The 24,858-nt window shown below is 43.1% G+C and overlaps 1 long non-coding RNA gene across 1 annotated transcript; it reads right to left on the bottom strand.

Moving 5' to 3' along the window:
• Nucleotides 1-1,339: 1,339 nt before the first annotated feature.
• Nucleotides 1,340-24,329, bottom strand: LOC113242958 (uncharacterized). The gene is made up of 6 exons (XR_008959054.1): nucleotides 23,495-24,329; nucleotides 21,557-21,582; nucleotides 20,699-20,887; nucleotides 12,873-14,302; nucleotides 6,156-6,383; nucleotides 1,340-5,100 (listed from the first exon to the last, which is right to left on the bottom strand). It is a non-coding gene; the product is annotated as an uncharacterized LOC113242958 (long non-coding RNA).
• Nucleotides 24,330-24,858: the final 529 nt, after the last annotated feature.

Genomic DNA, 24,858 nt, shown 5'->3' with positions numbered 1-24,858 from the left:
CTGCTCACTCTGGTCTCCCTGCCGACCTTGAAGCAGTGCACGACCCAGCTCCAGACACTGAGCCATGAAGGAGGAGGATTCCTGCCCACCCAGGGGAAGACTCACCCATCAGTGCCCTCTGAGGCAGGCTGCAGAACTTGGGTCATGATGGGGCACCATCACGCAGTGATCCCTGCATTCTGGGATCGAGGCCTCCATCAGGCTCCTCTGCCGGGAGCCTGCTTCTTCCTCTCCCACTCCCCCTGCTTGTGTTCCCTCTCTCACTGGCTGTCTCTATCTCTGTCAAATAAATAAATAAAATCTTAAAAAAAAAAAAAAAGCTTGGGTCATGGATGTGGACCCTAAATTAGCCCTGTGACTTGGCTCCAGTCCCTCTCAGTTGTGATCTGGGTCCATTTATGCCTGCCAAACGACATGTTAGGAGCCCTACCTATCCACACAACCAGAAATACTACTGCTGTCTTTGGACCCTGAACTGATCCCTTGTCCTAGTGTCAGCTCTACTGACCAAGGTCCTGGAGTCATGTCCTTTCTGACAGGGGTCAGGACAAGGTTGACTGCCTTGGTAACAGGATTGGGTACCATAGACTCCAATGCAGACCCAGCAGCAGCCAGGTCTGGCCTCAATCCCACTTGACTGTTTCCAGAGGTAAAACCCATCAGACCAGGGACCTGACATGAGACTGTTTTTATCCATGGAAACTGTCTATACAGTCTGAAAGAGATGTTTGTTCCTTCAGTTACAGACACCAATGACACGGTCAGCAGACCATTAAGTAGCCTTAGTTGAGCTGACAGATGAAGGACTTTTCTGTACTGATGTGACACTAAAGACTGGAAGAGTGATTACTCAAATGTGCAGATATAAAGAGGCAATGATCACAAGAATTAGGCAAACACGGTATCACCAATAGAAGTACCTCAAGCTGAGTACCTACAGTGGTAAAGCAACAAACATTACCAACCTTCATATATTTACCACTAAATATTAAGACTTTTATAAAACTATAATCAAAACTGATATGAGCGTAAGTAAATGCAATACTAGTGCAGAAACATCTAGAGACTGATACAGGAATTTATTGTTTAATAAAGTTGGAATTTCATATCTGTAAGTCAAAAATAATTTATAATTGGTACCAAATCAGCTGGCCATCTTTTCTGGGGAAAATAAGTGATTGGATTCACTACCCCACCCCACACGTTAAAATATATCCTATGAGGATTAAAGAATTCAGTGTTTTTAAATGGTTTATATTTAAGAAGTAAACTATAAACTCTGTATATAATTGAGAGTTTGAAGGGACTTTTTAAAGCAAGTTAGGAAATCCAGATACAATTTTTATTTTATTCCATTAAAAAAAAAAAGATTATTTGAGAGAGAGCATGCACGGGATGGAGGAGCAGAGGGAGAGAGTCCCAAGCAGAGTTGGTGCTCAGAGCTCGATACCATGACCCTGAGATCAGGACCTGAACTGAAACTGAGAGTTGGATGGCCAACTGGCTGTGCCACCCAGGTGCCCCTCCAGATATAATTTTTAAAAACACTTCTTTGCCTGCATAACAATTAAAGGATTTGTGCAGTAAAACACAAAACACTAATATAGCAAAATAGATATCATCAGTTCAGTAGATGCATACAAATCATTTAATGATGCCCATGAACAAGTCTTGATGAAATATGTTTTAAATCAGTGTTTTTAAAGAGCCTTATTAACTGTACAAAGACGGTCCACTCAAAATCACAGCAAACATGACTAATGGAGTAACTTTATAACCATTCTCGAATAAGGGAAGAATGCCCAGTGTCAGTGCTTTTTCACAAAATGTGAACAAAAATATGAAAGTTTTACAAAATGTTATTATATTGAAAACAAGGAATCAACGATTAGAGTTTACTATTGTGTCCAACATAAACAAGAAGAAATAAGGGGAAATAAAGGCCTAAGTATGAGGTTGATGGAATAGGGGCAACATACTAGTTTACGAATTAGGGGGAGATACATACTGAAAAAAATGAGATGCTAGACATAAATCCATATTTATTAGTAACTACCTTATATTATGGACTAATGTTCCAAATGAAATAAAAGAATTTTTAAATATGATTTCAAATAGATAAGATCCACATACAGTATGTATAAGTGGAGACTATCACAAAAGGGTACAGGAAGATTAACAAATTAAGAAAAAAAAGCTGATGTAACTATAGTACTTAACCAGGTTCATGAGGAAGTAGGAGAGTAGGGGCCCTATTCACATCTTGCTCAGATCATGAGGAAACCTTTTGTGGAAGAAATTTCATTACTGCATTGCAGATATTCATGTTTTCACACACAGCCTGGCCGCCATTGTTCTCCCTCTCCCAGAAAGCCATGACTCTATTAACACGTCATTCCCATTGCCAAAATTCTTGAACGTGTGATTTGATTATTCCCTTCCTCCAAGGTCTTAAGTTAGCCTGTCACTACCTCATGGATGTTGGCAGAGGAGCTGAAACACTAATGTCAGAGACAAAGGCCATTACTGACTCCCGGTATAGCCAATAGCACGAGCACCAACATGTGTGAATTGGCTCCCTTTGTCCCCGTCTCTCAGGGGTTAAAGGACCCACGTGGATGCCCCAATACACCCCACGTGCTGAAGAAGAATGCTGAGCTTGTAGAACCTAGTTTATTTGTAGTAAGTGAGCCTGCTCTTAAGTCACCTCTCAAGTTTCCTCACTGCAAAGGCACATCTAACAAATGTCCCAGGGAAAGAGCGATCAGGGTTTTGCATTCTTCCCAGGTAAAAAAGTGAATGAGAGCAAGAGAAATATGTGCACAGATAATTCGTATTGAAGCCATAAGACGCGGGAAGCTTGATTTGGATTATCACTACAATGGTTTCATTAAGCCTCAAAAAGCGTCATCAAGCAGCTGCAGCCCTGATGGCCACACATGACATAATCCAACCCAACGCTGCTCGGGCATCAGAGCTATATAAATTTGTATCACTGAGGCTGTTTTCACAGCGCGTGGATGGAATGACAAGCGCAGAGCCAGACCGCAGCTACAAACATGGTAGGGTTGTTTTGCCAGGCTGTGGTGCTGGACGTAGCGGCGGAAAAGCAAATCCCTTATTCACATCCTCTTGCTAAACAGCTTAAGTCAAAGGGCCTCCCGAGCTGGTAGGGTGGTGTTTATAGGGCATGTGCTCGTGGTGTCTCATGTTACTAGGTGTAATCTCACTTTTTCTCCATTCATCGCATGCTTCATCCTGAGATTTCTCAAGATAGGATCAGGTGAGAGAGGGACACAAGGTCTTCTTTCCATAACTGCCAGACATGGTTTACATCCCCTACTCTGGCTAGAGTGAGTCAGTGTGGATGGAATCAACGTGCAGTTTGAACAGCGATGCAGGCACTGTGCTCGCAACGTAAGACCACGCCAATCCGGTAAGAGAATCCAGGTGGGTAGAAGACAATAAAGCGTGAATCGTGCAGGCCCACTTTTGGGCAGGATGCGAAGTTGAAGGTGCTGCACGTAGACTGGTCTGGCCAGTCAGGGCAAAGATAGACCCTACCCCCAGCAGAGGTTGTGATGCAGTGATGAATGTTTAAAACAGATCTTACGACCACCCACAAGGCTAATGTCTGCCAACAGACATAAGATTCTGACTCAGTATCATTTTCAGTATTCCCTACAGTTTCTCTTGAGTGTGAATCGCCTCGTGTTTATTAAGGATGAGGAACATTCTAATGAAAAATGACAAATATCTTACACCCATGAAGCCTACTACACAATGAGATCACAAAAGAACACCGAGGAATTCAGGACAAGTGCAGTTTTCCCACATGTCTTACGGCCATAGAGTCTACACTGCAGCATGTACCACATTTAAGGAACATATTTCACTGAGGATATAGTAAAGAACTTTCCATGTTTCTTTAATAGCATGGCATCACTGTGAGACCCAGCATACTGGGTTGTCAGGAGATTGATGGCTCTCCCACATTCTTTACTCATGCAGACCATCCCACCAGTGTGTTCCTTTCATATCTTCAAAGTGAATCGGGACTGCTGAGGCCTTCAGCACACTCCTTACATTGATGGGATTTCTCTCCAGGATGAGTGTGTTCATGACAGTCAAAGGAATGGGGAGAAGTGCAGGCTGTCCTACACTTCTACCATTTGTGGGGTGAGTTCTTCATGTATCCAAAGTGAGTTGGAATGCGTGTAGGCTTTCTCACATTGTTTACATCCTGGGTTTCACGCCGTAGGTTTTTACATGTTTGTAAAGGCCTGAATGCTGAACCAACGATTTCCCACATTCATTACATTTCCCTGGGTTTCTCTCCAGTTCAAATTCTCACATGTTTATACAAGTTTGATGATAAAGCAAAGGCTTTCCACGTTCGTCACATTTACGGGATGCCTCTCCAGTGTTTATTTTTACAGGTGGTGTTAGGCATGAGGAAAAAGCAAAGACTTTCCTACATTCTGTACATTCATGCGTTTCTCCCCACTGTGCATTATCTTATGATTAATCAAATATGAGGGCCAACCGAATGCTTTCTTACAGTCATTACATTTCTAGGGTATATCTGCAGTGTGGGTTCCCATGTGAGTATTTAGGTGGAAAGGATATGTAAAGCCTTGCCCACATTCCTTACTTTATAGGGTTTCTCTCCCCTGTGCATGCTTACATGTTTGGCTGGCTTAGAGGTATCAAGGAAGGCTTTGCCTTATTTCTTACACTCATAGGATTTCTCACCATTGTGAGTACACACGACAGCAATAAGAAAGCAAGTGCTTTTTCCGTATTTCTTGTCCTCATAGGTGTCCCTTTCATTTTGAGTTCTCTTATGTGTCTTAAGGCACGAGTGTTCACTGAAGTCTTTTCCACATTGCTCACAGTCATGGAGTTTCCCACTGGACATGGCTTCTTGCCTGTTGTTGAATGGATAAACGATGCTTCAAAGATTTCTCAGACTCATTAATGGATCCTACCCATCTCAAAATAGAAACAGCATTCCCATGCTGATGAGGATTCTCACCATTTCCAGTGCATTCATACACCTCCTGCCCTGTTCATTTCTTTCCAGTTGAAAATTTCAGACTGAAAGATAAACCGAATTGTGAGAAAAAAACCCTCAAGCTTAATATACTATTTTCCCCTGGTGCTGGAGTTTTAGTCTTGTGGGATCCATAAACTAGTTGTCCACCTGTTCTTCCAATCTGTCTTCTGGGGGAGGGGACTGCTGTGCTGCTTCTCGGGTATTTTTGCCTGGGCAGAGTTGCATCGCCCCCTACCGGGGGGCTGGGCTCAGCATAAGCTGGTCCTCTGTGTGGCTTTTGTTCCCTGGAGGCTTTCCTCCTCTCTTTAGCCTGTTAGAATAAAAATGGCTGTGCCCTGATCTCCAGCCCCAGAGCCAAAAGATCACAGTTCCCCCTCCTCAATAAACCCTCTGGGAAAAACTGTCTTCACTTTTCTGTGTGCCAAAGTCTGCAGACTCTTGCGGTACATGCCCGCTGTACATGCCCCCCTCCTATGGGGGAGTTTGAGGGACCCATGTTATTGCCCTTCGTGTGCCCTGGGACTGAGAGCAGTTGTGAGCTTGTGTGTGTGCCCCACTCCACTGCTCCCAGGGGATGGCTGGATATCACCCTACTGTCCTTTCTGGGGCTGCCACCCTGAGAGCTGTTGCCCGGTTGTGGGCGTACCCATTTTACCCCTCCAGGGGGATGGCAAACGGCCCATGCAGTCCAGTCCTTTTTCAGGGCACTCAAGGCAGAGTGGTCACCTGACTGCCTAGCTCGCTGTTTATGGTGACAGGAACAGAGAGTCCCCTCCTGGTTTCCATGCTCCACTGCTTGGGGACTCTACCAGTTCAGGCAATCCCGTTTGTTCTGTGACTCCTGGGATCCTGAGACCACAATGACCCACCCAGAATTTTGCCCTTTTCATTCCCTAAGCCCCTTTCAGACAGGCATGTCTCTCACTGGAGCAGATTTCTCAGACAGTCATGTCTCTCACTGGAGCAGATTTCTAAGGGTTCTGATTTTGTCCTCCAGGGTTGTATCACTTCCCGGTAGCCAGCTTATGGAGGCCCCTTCTCCCCTCCATTTGTCTTTTGATATCTCTCCTCAGATTCACATCTCTGCACCTCTTACCTTGCAAAAAGTAGTCACTTTTCTACTTGTAGAATTCCAGTTTTATTTTCTTACATCTCAGGCTGAATTCATGGGTGTTCAGAATGGTTTGATAGATATCCAGCTGAATTCAAGGGACCAGATGAAGTGAGGGCCTCTACTCCTCTGCCATCTTGCCTCTGGGATTCCATTTCTTTCCAGTCGAACAACGAATTCTTTCTGTCAGTGTCATGGGACATCTCCTATAATCTTAAAGGGATTCCTGTCGTTTCATGGAATTATTTTAAAAAACTCAAAGTCCAGTTATAAATGTAGGAATGAATACTTATTGGAATTGTGAAGTGACAAGTCTCAAGCTAGGTTTAGGATATCCCCAAATTCATCACATTGAGAATATCTCACTAGAGACATTGTTTTCTCTTTGGTTAATGCCCCTTATCTCAATTCTCTATCTCATGAAAATCTCAATATTGTAGTATGAGGACCTTTAGGATTGCTCTGAGTGGGAGAAACTGGAGGCAGAGGAAACAGTTAGAAGATCATTGAAGTATTCAAGAGGAGAGATGATGGAGGCCTGACTAGCCAGTGGCAGTAAGATGGCAAATTTTGGAAAAGAGATGTATTAAATTTCTATTAATGCTGTAACACATTGCCATAAGTCTAGTGGATTAAAATGATACAAATTTATTCTTACACTTCTGGAGGTCAGAAGTCTAAAATGTATCAGGAGATCTGCTTTCTTTCTGGAGGTGCTCAAAAAGTCTGTTTCCTTGCCTTCCCAAATTCCAGAGACCCCCCCCACACACACATTCCTTGGCTCATGGTCCCTTCTTCTATCTTCAAAGTACAAAGTATAGCACCTTCACATCTCTCTCTAGTCCTCCTACTTCCTCTTCTAAGGACTCTGATGATTACACTGAGCTGACCCAGAGAATTCCAGGTTCATTTCCCATCTCAAGGTCCTTAAATTAATAACACTTGCAAAGAGCCTTTTGCCATCTAAAGTAACACATTGACAGATTCTGGAGATGAGAATGGACATCTTTGGGAAGCTATTATTCACCTTACCAAGGGAGATGTGTGTGAGTTACACTTTTCCACCAACTGGTTGATATGGCCTTGAGCTGAGAATGTGAAGGGTCCGTCACAGCACTCCTTGATTTTCAGTGAGCGTGATCATCTCATGGTCCTGGCTCCCGTAAAGATAAGGCTTCACTAGACTGCTTTGCTTCGACATCAAATGATAGAAAAGAATTCCCTGATTCATCTAAACATAACCGAGCAGAGTCACAACTAGACACTGGGGCCCAAGCACCATGAGGATTTCCTTTCACGCTATAAGCTTCGTTTTCTCAAACTGGCCACTTTCAAATGGAAAGAGACACAGAGACCAGCAACTCACACTTCACATCTTCACCACTTAAGAACTGGATTTATTTTATTAGTGTTATAGAAGACCAAACGATGGAGAATAAAGAAGCTGAGAAAGAGAGAGATAAACAGCTACAGGATCACGAGGGGAGAATTAGAGAGATAAGTGATATCATAAAGTGAAACAATATTAGAATAATTGGGATCCCAGAAGAAGAAGAAAGGGGGGGACAGAAGGTATACTGGAGTAAATTATACCAGAGAACTTCCCTAATTTGGGGAGGGAAACAGGCATCAAAATCCAGGAGGCACAGAGAATCCCCCTCAAAATCAATAAAAATAGGTCAACACCCTGACATTTAATAGTAAAACTTACAAAACTCAGAGACAAAGAGAAAATCCTGAAAGCAGCTTGGGACAAGAAGACTGTAACCTACAAGGGTAGAAACTAGATTGGCAGCAGACCTACCCACAGAGACCTGGAAGTCCAGAAAGGACTGGCATGATATATTCAGGGTACTAAATGAGAAAAATGTGCAGCCAAGAATACTTTATCCGGCTAGGGTGTCACTGAAAATAGGAGTGATAAAAATCTTCCAAGATAAACAGAAACTAAAAGAATTTGTGATCACCAAACCAGCCCTACAAGAAATATTGAAAGGGATCCTCTAAGCAAAGAGAGAGCCCAAGAGTAACATAGACCAAAAAGGAACAGAGACAATATACAGTACCAGTCACCTTACAGGCAATACAATGGCACTAAGTCCATATCTTTCCATAGTTACCCTGAATATAAATGGGCTAAATGCTCCAATCAAAAGACACAGGGTATCAGACTGGATAAAAAAGAAGACCCATCAATATGCTGTCTGCAAGAGACTCATTTTAGACCCAAAGACATCTCCAGATTTAAAGTGAGGGGGTGGAAAACTATTTATCATGCTACTGGACATCAAAAGAAATGTGGGGTGGCAATCCTTATATCAGGCAAATTAGATTTTAAACCAAAGACTGTAATAAGAGATGAGGAAAGACACTATGTCATAAGTAAAGGGTCTATCCTACAAGAAGATCTAACAATTGTAAATATTTATGCCCCCAACATGGGAGCAGCCAAGTATATAAGCCAAGTAATAACAAAATCAAGGAAACACATTGACAATAATACAATAATAGTAGGGGACTTTAACACCCTCCTCACTGAAATGGACAGATCATCTATGCAGAAGATCAACAAGGAAAGAAGGCCTTTGAATGACAGACTGGACCAGATGGACTTCACAGATATATTCGGAACATTCCATCCCAAAGCAACAGAATACACATCCTTCTCTAGTGCACATGGAACAGTCTCCAGAATAGATCACATCCTGGGTCACAAATCAGGTCTCGACTGGTACCAAAAGATTGGGATCATTCCCTGCATATTTTCAGACCACAATGCTTTGAACCTGGAACTCAATCACAAGAGGAAAGTTGGAAAGAACTCAAATAAATGGAGGCTAAGGAGCATCCCACTAAGGAACGAATGGGTCAACCAGGAAATTAAAAAGAACTTAAAAATTCAAAGGAACAAGTGAAAATGAAAACACAACTGTTCAAAATCTTTGTGATGCAGCAAAGGCGGTCCTAAGAGGGAAGTATATAACACTAGAAGCCTTTCTCAAGAAACAAGAAAGGTCTCAAATACACAACCTAACCCTACACCTAAAGGAGCTGGAGAAAGAACAGAAAATAAAGCCTAAACCCAGCAGGAGAAGAGAAATAATAAAGAGTAGTGCAGAAATCAATGAAATAGAAAACAGAAGAGCAGTAGAACAGATCAACAAAACTAGGAGCTGCTTTTTGGAAAGAATTAATAAGACTGATAAATCCCTGGCCAAACTTATCAAAAAGAAAAGAGAAAGGACCAAATAAATAAAATCATGAATGAAAGAGGAAATGTCACAACCAACACTGAAGAAATACAGACAATTATAAGATATTATGAGCAACTATATGCCAACAAATTAGACAATCTGGAAGAAATGGATGCATTCCTAGAGACGTATAAACTACCAAAACAGAACCAGGAAGAAATAGAAAACCTGAACAGACTCAAAACCAGCAAGGAAATTGAAGCAGTAATAAACAATCTCCCAATAAACAAGAGCCCATGGCCAGATGGCTTCCTGGGGGAATTCTATCAAACATTTGAAGAAGAATTAATACCAATTCTTCTGAAGCTGTTCCAAAAAATAGAAATGGAAGGAAAACTTCCAAATTCTTTTTATGAGACCACCATTACCTTGATCCCAAAACCAGAAACAGACCCTACCAAAAAGGGGAATTACAGACCAATATCCTTGATGAATATGGATGCCAAAATTATCACCAAAATGCTAGCCTATAGGATCCAACAGTACATTAAAAGGATTATTCACCATGACCAAGTGGGATTTATTCCTGGGCTGCAAGGTTGGTTCAACTTCCACAAATCAATCCATGTGATACATCACATTAATAAAAGAAAGGACAAGAACCATATGATCCTCCAATAGATGCAGAAAAAGCATTTGACAAAGTACAGCATCCTTTCTTGATTCAAACTCTTCACAGTGTAGGGCTAGAGGGTACATACCTCGGTATCATAAAAGCCATCTATGAAAAACCCACAGCAAATATCATTCTCAATGGAAAAAAACTGAGAGCTTTTCCCCTAAGGTCAGGAACATGGCAGGGACGTCCACTACCACCACTGCTGTTCAACATAATACTAGAAGTCCTAGCTTCAGCAATCAGACAACAAAAAGAAATAAGAGGCATCCAAATCGGCAAAGAAGAAGTCAAACTCTTACTCTTTGCAGATATATGATACTTTGTGTGGAAAACCCAAAAGACTCCACCCCAAAACTGCTAGAACTCATACAGGAATTCAGTGAAGTGTCAGGATATAAAATCAATGCACAGAAATCAGGTGCATTTCTATACACCAACAATGAGACAGAAGAAAGAGAAATTAAGGAGTCGATCCCATTTACAACTGCACCCCAAACCATAAGATACCTAGGAATAAATCTAACCAAAGAGGCAAAGGATATGTATTCAGAAAACTATAGAATACTCATGAAAGAAATTGAGGAAGACACAAAGAAATGGAAAAACAGGGGCGCCTGGGTGGCATAGCGGTTAAGCGTCTGCCTTCGGCTCAGGGCGTGATCCCAGCGATCTGGGATCGAGCCCCACATCAGGCTCTTCTGCTATGAGCCTGCTTCTTCCTCTCCCACTCCCCCTGCTTGTGTTCCCTCTCTCGCTGGCTGTCTCTATCTCTGTCAAATAAATAAATAAAATCTTAAAAGAAAAAAAAGAAATGAAAAAACATTCCATGCTCATGGATTGGAAGAAAAAATATTGTTAAAATGTCTATGCTATGTAGAACAATCTACACATTCAATGCAATCTCTATCAGAATACCATCAACTTTTTTCACAGAACTGGAACAAATAATCCTAAAATTCGTATGGAAACAGAAAAGACCCTGAATAGCCAAAGGAATGTTGAAAAAGAAAACCAAAGCTGGTGACATCACAGTTCCGGACTTCAAGCTCTATTACAAAGCTGTAATCATCAAGACAGTATGGTACAGGCACAAAACCAGACATATAGATCAATGGAAAGAATAGAGAACTCAGAAATGGACCCTCAACTCTGTGGTCAACTAATCTTCGACAAAGCAGAAAAGAATATCCAATGGAAAAAAAGACAGTCTCTTCAACAAATGGCGCTGGGAAAATCAGACAGCTACATGCAGAAAAATGAAACTGGACCATTTCCTTACACCATACATAAAAATAGACTCAAAATGGATGAAAGACCTAAATGTGAGACTGGAATCCATCAAAATCCTTGAGGAGAACACAGGCAGCAACCTCTTTGACCTAGCCCGCAGCAACTTCTGGCTAGACATGTCTCCAAAGGCAAGGGAAACAAAGGCAAAAATGAACTATTGGGACTTCATTAAGATAAAAAGCTTTTGCACAGCAAAGGAAACAGTTGACAAAACCGAAAGACAACCAAAAGAATGAGAGAAAATATTTGCAAATGACATATCATGTAAAGGGCTAGTATCCAAAATCTGTAAAGAACTTACCAAACTCAACACCCAAAGAACAAATAATCCCATCAAGAAATGGGCAGAAGACATGAACAGACATTTCTCCAAAGAAGACATCCAAATGGCCACAGACACATGAAAAAGTGCTCAACATCACTCGGCTTCAGGGAAATGCAAATCAAAACCACAATGAGATACCACCTCAGACCAGGCCGAATGGTTAAAATTAACAAGTTGAGAAATGACAGATGTTGGCGAGGATGCGGAGAAAGGGAGCCCTCCTACACTACTGGTGGGAATGCAACCTGGTGCAGCCACTGTGGAAAACAGTATGGAGGTTCCTCAAAAAGTTGAAAATAGAGCTACCCTATGACCCAGCTATTTACCCCATAGATACAAATGTAGTGATCCAAAGGGGCATCTGCACCCCAATGTTTATAGCAGTGATGTCCACGATAGCCAAACTATGGAAAGAGCCCAGATGTCCTGGATAAGATGATGTGGTATACATATACAATGGAATATTATGCAGCTATCAAAAAATGAAATCTGAGATAAAGAGAGGAGCCAAGATTGACTGCAGGATTTGGGGCCCGAACACCTGAAAGAATGGAATTGTATCCATTGATACAGGGAGGGCTGTGGGTGGAGATTATTTGGAAGGAATATAGATTTCAGAAGTTAAAATTTGGAAGTGTCAAAAATAGGACATTCTGAATTGGTAACTATTATATGGTTCTACTTACATGAATAACTAGAGTAGTCGATTTCATAGAAAGAGAAGGAGAACAGAGATTACCACGCTGAGAAAAAAGACCTCAATAATTAGGCAGTAATAACTGACAGACAAGATTTTGGTCTGACTGCAGATCTTGAAGCAGCCCATAACCAAGCTCTACACACTCTGAACCACGATGTAGGAGAAATCATGTCCACCCAGGGCCCCAGGTGGAGACTTGCTCATCAGTGCCCCCTGAGCCAGGCCTGCAAAACTTGGTCATGGATGTGGACAGGCAGCCCTGTGACCTAGCTGCAGCCCCTCTCAGCTGTGTTCTGGGACCATTCCTGCCTGCCTGGTGAGAGAGCCATACCTTTCCACACAACTGGGAAAATAGCCTGGCCATATGTGGACCCTGAAGAGAACCCTCGTGCCCATGCCAGCCCTACTGCCCAAGGTCCTGGAGGCAGTCCCAGGGACCAGACAAGGTCGATTTCCCTACGAATAGGATTGCCAACCGCAGACCCCACAGCAGAAGCAGCCTCAGCTGTATTACCTGATCCAAGCCCAGTGAACCATGATCCCAGAGGCAAACCATTAGCCCAGGGACCCAGCAGGAGAAGGTCTTTAGTGAAAGCAGCCTCTAAAGACGGAAAGATGTCTTTGCTCCTTCAAATACAGACTCTAACAGCAAGTCCCTGCGCCTGCACGCATGACCAGCCGGCCAGTGAAGAACGCCAAGCACAACACCTGCTGCAGTAACCTGCAACAAGGATTACCTACCATTAGATATTTACCATGAAATATTAAAACATATGAAACCGGGGCACCTGGGTGGCACAGCGGTTAAGCGTCTGCCTTCGGCTCAGGGCGTGATCCCAGTGTTATGGGATCGAGCCCCACATCAGGCTCCTCCGCTATGAGCCTGCTTCTTCCTCTCCCACTCTCCCTGCTTGTGTACCCTCTCTCGCTGGCTGTCTCTATCTCTGTCGGATAAGTAAATAAAATCTTTTAAAAAAAACACATGAAACTAATATAATAAAAAAGTGTGATATGCACATAAATATATTACTAGCACAGAAGAGTCTAGAAAATGATACAGATGTCTATAATTATTTTTTCAATAGGAGTGGAATTTCAGATGAGTAGATCTTGAATAGTTTATCAATAAATGGTACTAAACAATCACCCATTGTTTCTAGAGGAATAAAGGTGACTGAATCCAGGACCACACCCCACATGTTCTAATATATCCCAGGAGGATGCAAGATTTCAATGTCTTTATACGAGAAGAAATGTATATGTATATACATGTAAATGTATATACATATACAAGAAGAAAACTATAAAATCTGAATATAACTGCTAGTTTGAAGAGGATTTCAAGTCATGAAGGCAATGCAGTCTTTTAAAATCAGACTTTCTTGCTACATAAAAATGAAGCATTTCTGGGGCACCTGGGTGGCACAGCAGTTAAGTGTCTGCCTTCGGCTCAGGGCGTGATCCCGGCGTTATGGGATTGAGCCCCACATCAGGCTCCTCCACTATGAGCCTGCTTCTTCCTCTCCCACTCCCCCTGCTTGTGTTCCCTCGCTCGCTGGCTGTCTCTCTCTGTCAAATAAATAAATAAAATCTTTTTAAAAAATGAAGCATTTCTACAGTTAAAAATAAAACATTAACATAGCAATAGACATAACAACTCAATCGATGTATAAAGCACATTTTGTGCTGCACACGAACAAGGTCAGTCTTTACCTTTTTATTGATGAACAACTGACATACAATACTGGATTAGTTTCAGGCATACACCGTGATTCAACATATGGACACGTCATAAGATGGTCACCACAGTCAGCCTAGCTACCATCTCTCACCGTACAATGTTGTTACGTGTTACGTTGACTTCTATTCTCTATGCCGAACATTACATCTGCTGGGAATGGCCAGTAATCCCTGTACATGGACAGAAGAATACTCCAGACTTTGCTGTGAAAGAGAGAAGGCAAGGGGGTCAATGCTCAGAGATGAAGGCCCTTTGCTCTTTACTCTTTACTTATTCTTCTTTACCTTTATTCATACCTCAGGATAATCATAAATCTTTATTACTCTGTTTCTCAAGCAAGTGATGTGTGGCAAGGGGTCTTACAGAAAATGGAAGTCTGATTACAGGAAAGATACACGTGCTAATCAGGTTGTTCTAGGGGTTCTGTTAAACACAGCTTTAGGGGACAATGCATACATCTCTTCGTCTGTTCGATCACGGGGCAGCTGTTTGGGCTCAGAAAGCTTTGGGGGAAGGTAACTCCCTGTGGCAATCCTGTGGCAGACTGGTCGCACAGGCCTCGGCATTCCTTCTTGCCCCAGCAGCCTCCGTGTTACATTTTAGCAAGCCAAGTATTATGCGTTCATATACGTTAACCCCAACATACCCAGTGTTGTAGCTTGTTATTTTAGAACTGGAAGACTGTACCTCTTAATCCCCTTCACCTATTTCGTCCATTACCTCCCACTCCCTTCTCCCCTGGGATCAAGAAGCGGGGAGCCTGCTTCTCCCTCTCCCTCTGCCTGCTGCTCCCCCTGCTTGTGCATGCGCACGCGCACGCTCGCTCTGTCAAATACATAAAATCTTAAAAAAATTAAAAATGGAAAAAGTTAAAAAAAATTTAAAAATTACCCCAAAAATGTATATATACAAAATAGAAGAAAGAAAGAAAAAAAGGGGGAGGGTAAAGGGGGCTATAATCTCTGAGTGTGGACAAAGCAGGGTGTTTCAGTTGTTCCTGGGTGTACTTTTGTTTCTGTGTTAGAGGATACTATGTCCCAAAATCACTAGAAAGTAAAACTTGTATATATAAAACGGTAAAACTGAGAAGAGTGAAAAATGGGCTAAAATAAAGCATAAATTTATAAAAAATATAGATGTGTAAAAATATAAGTTAAAAAGCACCTATAAAAAAACGAGTTGGTATAATAACCATCTAGTTGAAATGAAGAATAGGCATAAAGAAGAATACAGCAGGGGAAAATGGCATGAAAAAAGGAAAACAAAAAAAAAGAAAGAAAAGGAAAGTAAAATTGTATCTGAAAAATAAGTCGTGAGGCCACATCTGGAGCTCAATATACAATTTTCCCCTTGTGTTGGGATTTTATAGTCGTATAGGATTGTCATGCCCCCCCCCTTCTTCCATCCTGTCTTCTGGGGGAGGGGCCTGCTGCTCTGTTTCTCAGGTAATCCTGCTGTGCAGAGTTGCATCACCCCCAGTCTGGGGGATGGGCTCAGTGGAAACCGGACTTCTGAGTCTTTTGTACCCTGGGGCCTTTCCCCTCCTCTTTAGGGGATCAGAGAAAAAATGGCCATAGCCAAATCTCTGGCCCAGAGCAGAAAATTCACAGTCTGCCCTCTTTAATAAACTCTGCAGGACAGTCCTCACTTCTCCTTGTTCTGCTGAAAACCGCAGCTTCCCACGGTGAGCACCCACACTACTGTCTCAGGAGTGTTTTCAGGGGCCTGGGTGGCCAGAATTAATAAGACAGGAAACAACACGTGTTGTCAAGGATGTGGAGAAAGGGGAACCCTCTGACACTGTTGGTGGGAATGCAGGCTTATATAGCCACTCTGGAAAACAGTATGGAGTTTACTCAAGATGTTAAAAATAGGGGCGCCTGGGTGGCACAGCGGTTAAGCGTCTGCCTTCGGCTCAGGGCGTGATCCTGGCGTTATGGGATCGAGCCCCACATCGGGCTCCTCTGCTATGAGCCTGCTTCTTCCTCTCCCACTCCCCCGTTTGTGTTCCCTCTCTCGCTGGCTGTCTCTATCTCTGTCGAATAAATAAATAAAATCTTAAAAAAAAAAAAAAAAGATGTTAAAAATAGAGCTGCCCTATGACCCAGTGATTAGGTATTTAGCCCAAAGATACAGATGTAGGGAAAAGGAGCACATGCACCCCAGTGTTCATAGCAGCATTGTCCACAACAGCCAAACTGTGGAAGGAACCGAGATGTCCCTCAACAGATGAATGGATAAAGAAGATGTGGTCCATATATACAATGGAACATAACTCAGCCATTAGAAAGGATGAATACCCACCATTTGCATTGACAGGGATGGAACTGAAGGGGATTATGCTAAGTGCAATAAGTCAAGCAGAGCAATTATCATAGGACTTCACTCATATGTGGAACACAAGGAATAGCATTGAAGACCATAGGGGAAGGGAGTGAAAACTGAATGGGAAGAAATCAGAGAGGGAGACAAACCATGAGAGACTCTGGACTCTGGGGAAACAAACTGAGGGTTACAGAAAGGAGGGGGTTGGGGGATGGGGTAACTGGGTATTGGGTATTAAGGAGGGCACGCGTTATGATGAGAACTGGGTGTTATACGCAACTAACGAATCATTGAACACTACACCAAAAACTTATGATGTACTATACAGTGGCTAACTGAGCGTAATAATAAAAAAAGATCTTTATTTCCTGCACAGAGGCCACCCAAGGAACACCACAGCAAACGAGTACGGGGAGACTTTATAACCTTGTGTGAAGAAGAGAACAATGCCTGGCATCAGTGCTATGCCACAAAAACAAAAACAGATATACATACCTGACACAGAAAAAAGGTTTACAGGAAATGTCAAGACAATGAAACAAAGGCGTCAACGACCAGAGTTTAGGAGGGTGTCCAATGTAAACGACAAGAGGAAATGAAGGCCTAAAAACGCGATGGACTGATGGATTTTGGGGTTTATCAACATGGAACCACCACCATAAAGGCTCTAGGATGTGCAGCGAGGCAGGCAGGAAACCTTTCACTGTGCAGGTTGCGGGGTGAGTACAGGGGCGTCCTTCCGTTGTGGGAAGCAAAGGCAGAAGAAAGCATAGATCAAATTAACTGTCCTTATAACTTGCAGCCCATTGACAAATACTTGAGGTTGGCAGATTATAGCATTCCTCTAGGAAACTCTCAACAGTCTTAAAGTTACTACACGCTGGAGGGAAAATCAACCTTAGTTTGACAATACCAAGGCCTCCAGAATCCCGAGTCTTCTTTAGCATACCAAAGCCCTTTTGGAATTTGCCTTATCTTTACTTCTCCTAACCCCAAGGTAGAGAATCATTTGTTTCTCACAATCCCAGGGCAGCAGCGCAGATCAGCCTCCGCCCACGCCCTCCCCAGCCCGCCCCTGCACTTGGGTCCCGCTCTCTGCCCACAGCTTTGCCCATATGCCCGGTTTCTGCCTCCGCGTGTCCTCCCGGCCCAATCCGGGCCTCAGCCCCAGCGCCCAGCCCAGCCAGCCACTTCTCTGCCTATACCCCCCTACCCCAGGGAACCACAGTTTGGCGGTCGGAGGTGGAGGCCCCGCCCCTGGAGCTGGCAGGAAGCGGAAGTGGTGCATCACATGCTCGCTGGGGTCTCTTCCATTGCCGCCTCCTCGTCTTGTTCTGCACTTTGGGTTGGTAGTGGTCATGCTGGGGTCGTCTGCGGTGAGGGTGGCGTGACGGGAAAGAGGAGGGAATCCAGGGATGGGTTTAGTCAGGGTCGCCGATCGGTCCGCTGTGAGGGCGCTTCTGTGGGGTCTTTGTATCCGCTGTGCAAGCAACTTTTGTGACTTTTCTCCTGAAGGTAAAGAATTTCCGCTGTTGGGAGTGACCCAGACTCTGCTGCGCAGTCCTCCGGGACCCGACCGGTGAGCACTGGGAAAGTTGGTTCACAAGGGCCTGTGTTTCCGTTTCGTGTGGAGTGAGAATGTGGCTTTGTCGCGCTCGTCTTTCTTTCTGGACACACAGTATCTTAGTAGGAAGGTAACGTGCTTGCTCGGATGTCTGTAGTGTGCGTATTTCAGTAGCCAGTTACACACACGTACACCACAAGTCTGTACTAAAGAGAAACAAGAGTTTGCACCCACCATTCATGTAGTTTGGGAATATAGGTGAGGCCCGGAGCCGACGTCTTCAGTGCGAGAAGGTGGTTTTATTAAACATGGGGACAGGACCTGCCGGCAGAAAGAGCTGCTGCGCAGGGGCTGCGAGGAGTGACTGATGGTGTACTTGGGAGTTGGGGGAGAGAAAGGAAAAGGGAGGTTTTCAAAAGAACTTTCGTATGCTAAGGAGGACCTACAAGATGCTGGAGGCTTTGGCATGGTCAAGTTAAGGCTGTTTTTCCCTCTAGTAAAGCAATAACTTTAAGATAGTTGGGAGTTTCCTTCTGGAAGCTAGGCTTTTTTCTTGTAAATCACTAAGACATTGGTAAACTGAGCGGGACTCTTGTCTTGCTGGATTGTGATGTCTATTTCTGTTAGTTAACCATTTGTTTTTTTTTTTTTCCCCTTCCCTTAGTTTTAGGGCAGGCAGGAGTGCCTGAGGAATGTTACACACATCCCACCTGGGAATGGGGGAGATTGGGGGGTGTCAGCTTGTGCTTTGTCCTCAGCTTGCTTTCTGCTCCTTCATCATTTCCCCCCTGAGCAATTCTGAACCTTAAATCTTGTTGAAGGTGGAAGGTCTTATCTTCTGTAACGTCTTCCTGCTGAATAGGAGCATAGAGATGTCCCTACCTATGGGTCAGTACTGGTCACTTGGAGAACATATAGGGAGTTAGGAAAGGGGGAGGCAGCTGAATGAAATGAGGACAATGTGTATGAACCTCCTTGAGTAGAAAAGATCATCTGTCAGCTGGAAGTTATGGTAGTGAAGGAATCTTGGCACTAGGCCAGGAGACGCTGGCAACGATGACAAAGTAAGGTTAATAATGAGAAGGAGAAGCCTGAATAGAAGACCTTTACTAGTTGACCATAATTTTTCTCCAGTCCAGGAATTTTAACCAGTTATAAATGAAGGAGATCATTTAAAATGCCCATTTGAGTATTCATATCAGAAACCCAGCAATATTTTTGTGATAATCTGAAATGTATAAACAACATTCTGTTCTTGTGATAGCACACATTCCACTTTGTGCAGCAGTTGAAACATCTGATGCCGTCCTGTTTTGTAAAGCTGCTTTGTGCATCTGTGCAACTTCAGTATTAAGTAAGGAGATGCGGTTCAGTGAATCGTTGAGTGCCTGCGTGGTGTATTACATGCCAAAGAACATCCTCCAGACTCAGAGGGAACAAAGAAGGATGCTAGGTGGTCATACAATGAGACACAGAACATGTCCACCATCATTTTAAATTTGGAAATCTGGCTGGGTTGGTGATGGTTTTAATAGTGTGTCCATGCATCCAGGCAAAACCCAGCGTATGGTGGCCTATCCAGCCTGAGGGAAGCCATGGCCACAAGTTAGTCACATAGAGGTCGGGTCCTGTTAGGAGCCAGCCATCTAATACTGGGCCTCACTGAACTATAGTCAGGCTATCAAGGGCTGTTTGGTGTTGGAGGGTGATTGCATGTCAAGCTTAGTGAAAGATGGTCACTGTATGCAAGGCTAAATAAGGCCTCTACTTGCAATTTTACCTCAGCAGAGGCACTTTCTGGGACAACTAATGACTAAGGGATAAAACCATCAAGAAGCCCTTTTTGTTTGTGGTACAGCCTTAATATCGTAATTACAAGGAATTACTGGCAAGTGGGAGATTTGTTTCAGTGGATAAGAGCATCCCCAAGTGCATCATCCAATCCAAACATAAAGTGGGGTCATCCATTATCTCCACAAGTCCATAGTTAACCCCATGGGGTGGGGGTACACTCTAGCTTCTAAGGAAAAATTACATCATCCCAGCCATATAGACTGGGTCAAGGTGCTAGTTGTTCAAATAATCATATGCCCATCAGGTCCTGTTATTATCCCCACAGAATAAGAAGCCAGAAGATTGTCTAGGAGCTGTTGTAGCAATTTCTCTGTGAAGTTCACCTCAAGTTGTCCAGCATCAGTTTTTAGGGCTTTAGGAAAAGGCAGTTTTAGTTTTTAATGAGTAAGTCAAGAGAATGTAAGATTAGAAACCTAATTTGGAGAGCCATAGCCAAATATTTGAGGAAACCAAAAGAATTCAGGATCTAGTCTAATTTATAATAGTATTAAAATTTAATATTTACAAAGATGTGTTACTGAAACATTTTCTCCCATTTTTAATCAGAGCTAAATCACGACTCATTTATTCAAAAAACAAGTCCAGTTTTAGGAAACGTGGCCTAATTATTTATGTAAGCTCAGCAGGAATAATGATTTATCATACAGATTCTTTTTTAGAATCTGCTTTGCTGGAACTTTTAATAAGGAATCTCTAGGTTGAACTTTTAGTAGCCTCTCCAGGCCAGAAGCCAAGCCAAGTACTTGCCATCAGACATGCCTGTAATACCTGTAGATGTGGGCAGATTCCTCTTAATGAGGTCCCCAATATATCCTGAGGTTCCTGCACCTGCCAGGAGGTGACATTCTTTACTCACCTGGTGAAGCAGCTGGGAACTCTGTAAGCAAGGTGTCAGGCCAGCAGTTCCAAGGGGCTTTATGGCTCCATGTTTCCTAGTCAACCTTGGTTCCTTAAAGCTGTATGGTCATATTTGAGTCTATGCGTGTCTCAAATATGACAGTCCAGGCAAAGCCATGGTAAGGTAACCAGTGTTTCCAGTGGTGTCCTGTTACAAGGAGAACAGATTCTTATTGAACTTAGGCAAATGACTGATGTCATGGAAGAATACTTATTGAGACCTTTCAAATTTCAGAGGGTTCAGGTAGAAAAGTTAAATGCTTCAATTTGTTCATCATGTTTCTGTAAGTCAGATATTTTAAGGAAAAGTTTCCTTAATCTTCAAGAGTGAAACATGAGAGAACCAGCAGTGTTTCAAACAAGAATCACAAAAACTACAATCATTTTCCCCAATTCATTTAGTTCCGTGTTACTCTTCTTGTTCAGTTTGAATGCAGCTTTACCTAGTTCTGGAAATTTTTATCTATTTTAGGTTTATGATCTTACTGAATACCTGTATTTGTCTTAAAAGTTCTTTTTATGAATCTCCTTGAAGATGAAACGCATTTTGCAAGACATTAAGAACAATTGTAAATGACGAAAACTCAGAAATGGGACATTGTTATGATCCAATATGAGAGTTCATTATGATGCAGTTGACAAGGAAATCGGTTATTTCTGTGACACATAACATATTAATAATCAGAATATGGAGTGATGATGACCTGCTACCAGAATGTAACATACCAAAGCAGCCTAAATAATCAATGAGACTTCGTTTTACGATTTAAATCTTGGGAAAGTTTGTTAAAGCCTTAGAAAGTTTTAAAGCACATACCTAAATAGGATTAGGGATCATCAGACCTGATAAAGGCAAAACAAACTGTTATTTCTGGGCAGACTTCACATTTTCTTATCAAGCACACCAATAATTCAAGAAAACTTTGTCTTTTTAACAGAAAGCAGACTTAATCTTATGCCAGTTTACTTTAAAATCCATTCATTTCAATCTTAGTCTGTCTTGACCATACCTAAAATTCCTTTCCAAAGACTTTCCTACACAACAAACGTTATACAACTCTCCTTTGCATTCAGAATTTGTCCCAAACCATTTCTTTCTAAACAACCAGTCTCATTTAGGACAAAATTACCTTTGTTTACCATTCCTTGCATCTTTTTTACACATACCAGAGTTTCCCTATTTTTATCAGTCTTAATTACATTTAGCAGAATTCTGCACTCTTAGAAACCTTAGTCTCCAGTGAAAACTAAGTAGTAACCAATTGTGAACTGTCACATCAGAATTCTTTAAACAGCAAATTAATGAACTGGTTAAGCACAAAGTAGGTTTACCAACAGACCCACATATTTCTGAATATTTGAATAAGAAGTCAGAAGTGTAAACCTACATCCAGTAATCAGTGTTTTAGCACTTTATCCTATTTGGACAAGACCTAGATGTCCGATGAGTTCAATCCCATTTATCATCCAAGCAAGACTTTGAAAGTTATCTTAGCAATTACCCATGAAGACTTTGAGACAGACAAGATTAACCATCATTTTAAGTCTTCTTTTTGCTAACATTACAACAGAGATAACACCAAGCTTATTTGACCTTTAGCAAACCTCATCAGAATAAAATTTCACATTTAATGCTAACAACTTTAAAGACATGTCTATTAAATCAACAAACTTAGTTTAAATACCAAATTATGTTCCACCTGGGTCCACTAAAAGTTACTCAATTTGTTCCCATTGTCAATTTTTTTACCTGAGACACTGGTAGGGAAATCGGAAGTGGGCGTTAAGTCCGGGGGGTGCTCTTCTTCCCTCCTTGATAGTGAGGGTAGGAGGAGGAGCCATTGGTGCTGAAGGCACCAAGGATGGTACAGAGTGAGTTGTGCAGGCCGCACCCGAGGTGGTGCAGAAACAGGAGGAGGAGGCAGAGAGGCGAAGTGGTACCAGAAAACCATGTTTTCCTGCCAACAAGGGGGAATAGGCAGCCCGTATTGGGCTGGGGAAGACAGATTCTCCCCCAAACAAAGGGAGTTTTCGGCAGCTGCTAGGGAACATTCCTTAAAAAGTCCCTGTCCTAAGGTAGGCTAACCACAGTTGGCTCCAGTTGTTACAGGATTTCTTTTCCTCTTGTGCCCGCAGTTCGTGGTCACACTGCTTCCAAGAATAAAGAGGTAGACAGCAAGGCAAAGTTTATTGAGGGATAGTACAAAGCTCCCAAAGAGGGAGGGACCTAAGAGGGTTGCCGATTTGGCATTTAGATCTAGGGATTTTTATGGGCTTGTTGGCAGGCTGTTTTAATCTGATGAACCCTCCATGTGCCCATCATCCAGTCAGGCTTTATTATGTGGGAAAGGGGAAGCCTCCTTCCAGGGTGGTGTAAAATCCTTTTAAGGTCGGTTTCCTCTTAAGGCCCAGGGCCCCTTGTCCCTGCCTGCTTTTCTTTCAGCTGTCCTTCATTTCCCTCTCTGAAGAGGTAACCCTAGCTGCCATTAGGGAAGAAGGGTAACGACCAATCGTAGGTACTTGTGCTGGCCGGGGGCGTTGGATGGGGTGGCACTCAGGGTTCCTCTATTCCCTGCCTATCAAGGGGTCCCTTTAGAAGTCTGGTTTGACCTCCATATGAGACTCCACCATTTGGAGTTTGATGACCTTTCTTTTGGAAGGCATAAAGTGGGTTAGGAAACATTTAGGAGGCAAGACCCAAAGCACATTGCAAAACAGAGGATAAACCAGTTAAGTAGCATTTAAGAAAACTTACCTGTGTCTTGCCACTTCAAGACTAGTTTGAGGTCCTCTCTGCGTTCAGAGAGGGATTTTGGGTCCTCGTTGTTAGGCCCTACTGGTGACCAGGGTTTGACTCTGGAATGATGGATCCAGGCTTCAGATTCAGGCATTTTGACTGCTGTTGGAGAGGCTAAAATCACTGTATGTGAGCCTTCCCAGACCGGCTCCAGGGAGATAGATAGAGAAGGAAGAATTTTAACAAGCACTTGGTCCCCAGGGTGAAATGGGACAGGTTCGTTATTTTGGGGCTGGGAGTTGGGAAGCTCCCTAAGAATTTGTTGAAATCTTGAAAGAAGGATGACATGACTTACCAAATTAAGGACTTGTCTACCAGCAGGACATTGACAAGGAAGGGTCTCCCATATAAGATCTCGAAGGGGCTCAACCCTTTTCATGAGGGTGTTTCTAATTCGGAATAAGGCAATAGGGAGTAGAGACACCCAATTTTGACTTGTTTCTTGTGCTGCTTCATTAGTCCCCCTGAGGATTGAGGCCTCCAGGCACAGTGTAAGTGATAGTTAGTTTCTGAAACCTTGGGTACTCCCTCTGTTACTTGGAACTTGACAGAGGGACCATTATCACTCGGAAGGGACTGGGGGAGTCCAAACTGAGGGGTGATTTCCTTGAGCACTTCTGAGGCTTTTTAGTTTCAGCAGGGGAAGTCTCAACCCAATGTGTGAAGGTTATTTATCCAAACCAGGAGGTACTTGTACCCATGCCTTTTAGGCAATTGTGAAGTCCATTTGCCAATCATCCCCAGGGTAACTTCCTACTCGCTCTGTGCCTCTGGGGATTTGTGGATGGAAGAATGGGTTATTCTTCCGGCAAATGTTTTTTTTTTTTTTTAAGATTTTATTTATTTATTTGACAGAGATAGAGACAGCCAGCGAGAGAGGGAACACAAGCAGGGGGAGTGGGAGAGGAAGAAGCAGGCTCATAGCAGAAGAGCCTGATGTGGGGCTCGATCCCATAACGCCGGGATCACGCCCTGAGCCGAAGGCAGACGCTTAACCGCTGTGCCACCCAGGCGCCCCTCTTCCGGCAAATGTTAACACGTTCTTCCTGTCCCAGAGTTCATAGCATCGGGAATCGAGGGCAGGTGGCTGCCGCTGACCTAAGGCATGCTGGCCAGCCACAAGTCACCATGTCCAGCTCTTAGCTTTAATATCCCACTGGCTATTGAGCTGGGTCCCAGACCTGGGTTAGGATGCCCAAGGCCATTCCCTTTCTTTCTGTCACATACAAGTTGTAAGCCCTCCTGGTAGGAAGACTTAAAGCTGGGGCCAGAACCAGGCCTTCTTGAGATTTTTAAAAAGCTTACTCTGCCTCTGGATCCCA

Source organism: Ursus arctos, unplaced genomic scaffold (assembly GCF_023065955.2).
Source record: "Ursus arctos isolate Adak ecotype North America unplaced genomic scaffold, UrsArc2.0 scaffold_14, whole genome shotgun sequence".
Lineage (NCBI taxonomy): Eukaryota > Metazoa > Chordata > Mammalia > Carnivora > Ursidae > Ursus > Ursus arctos.
The sequence above is the reverse complement of the archived record's forward strand: the minus strand, read 5'-3'. Positions and strand labels throughout refer to the sequence as shown.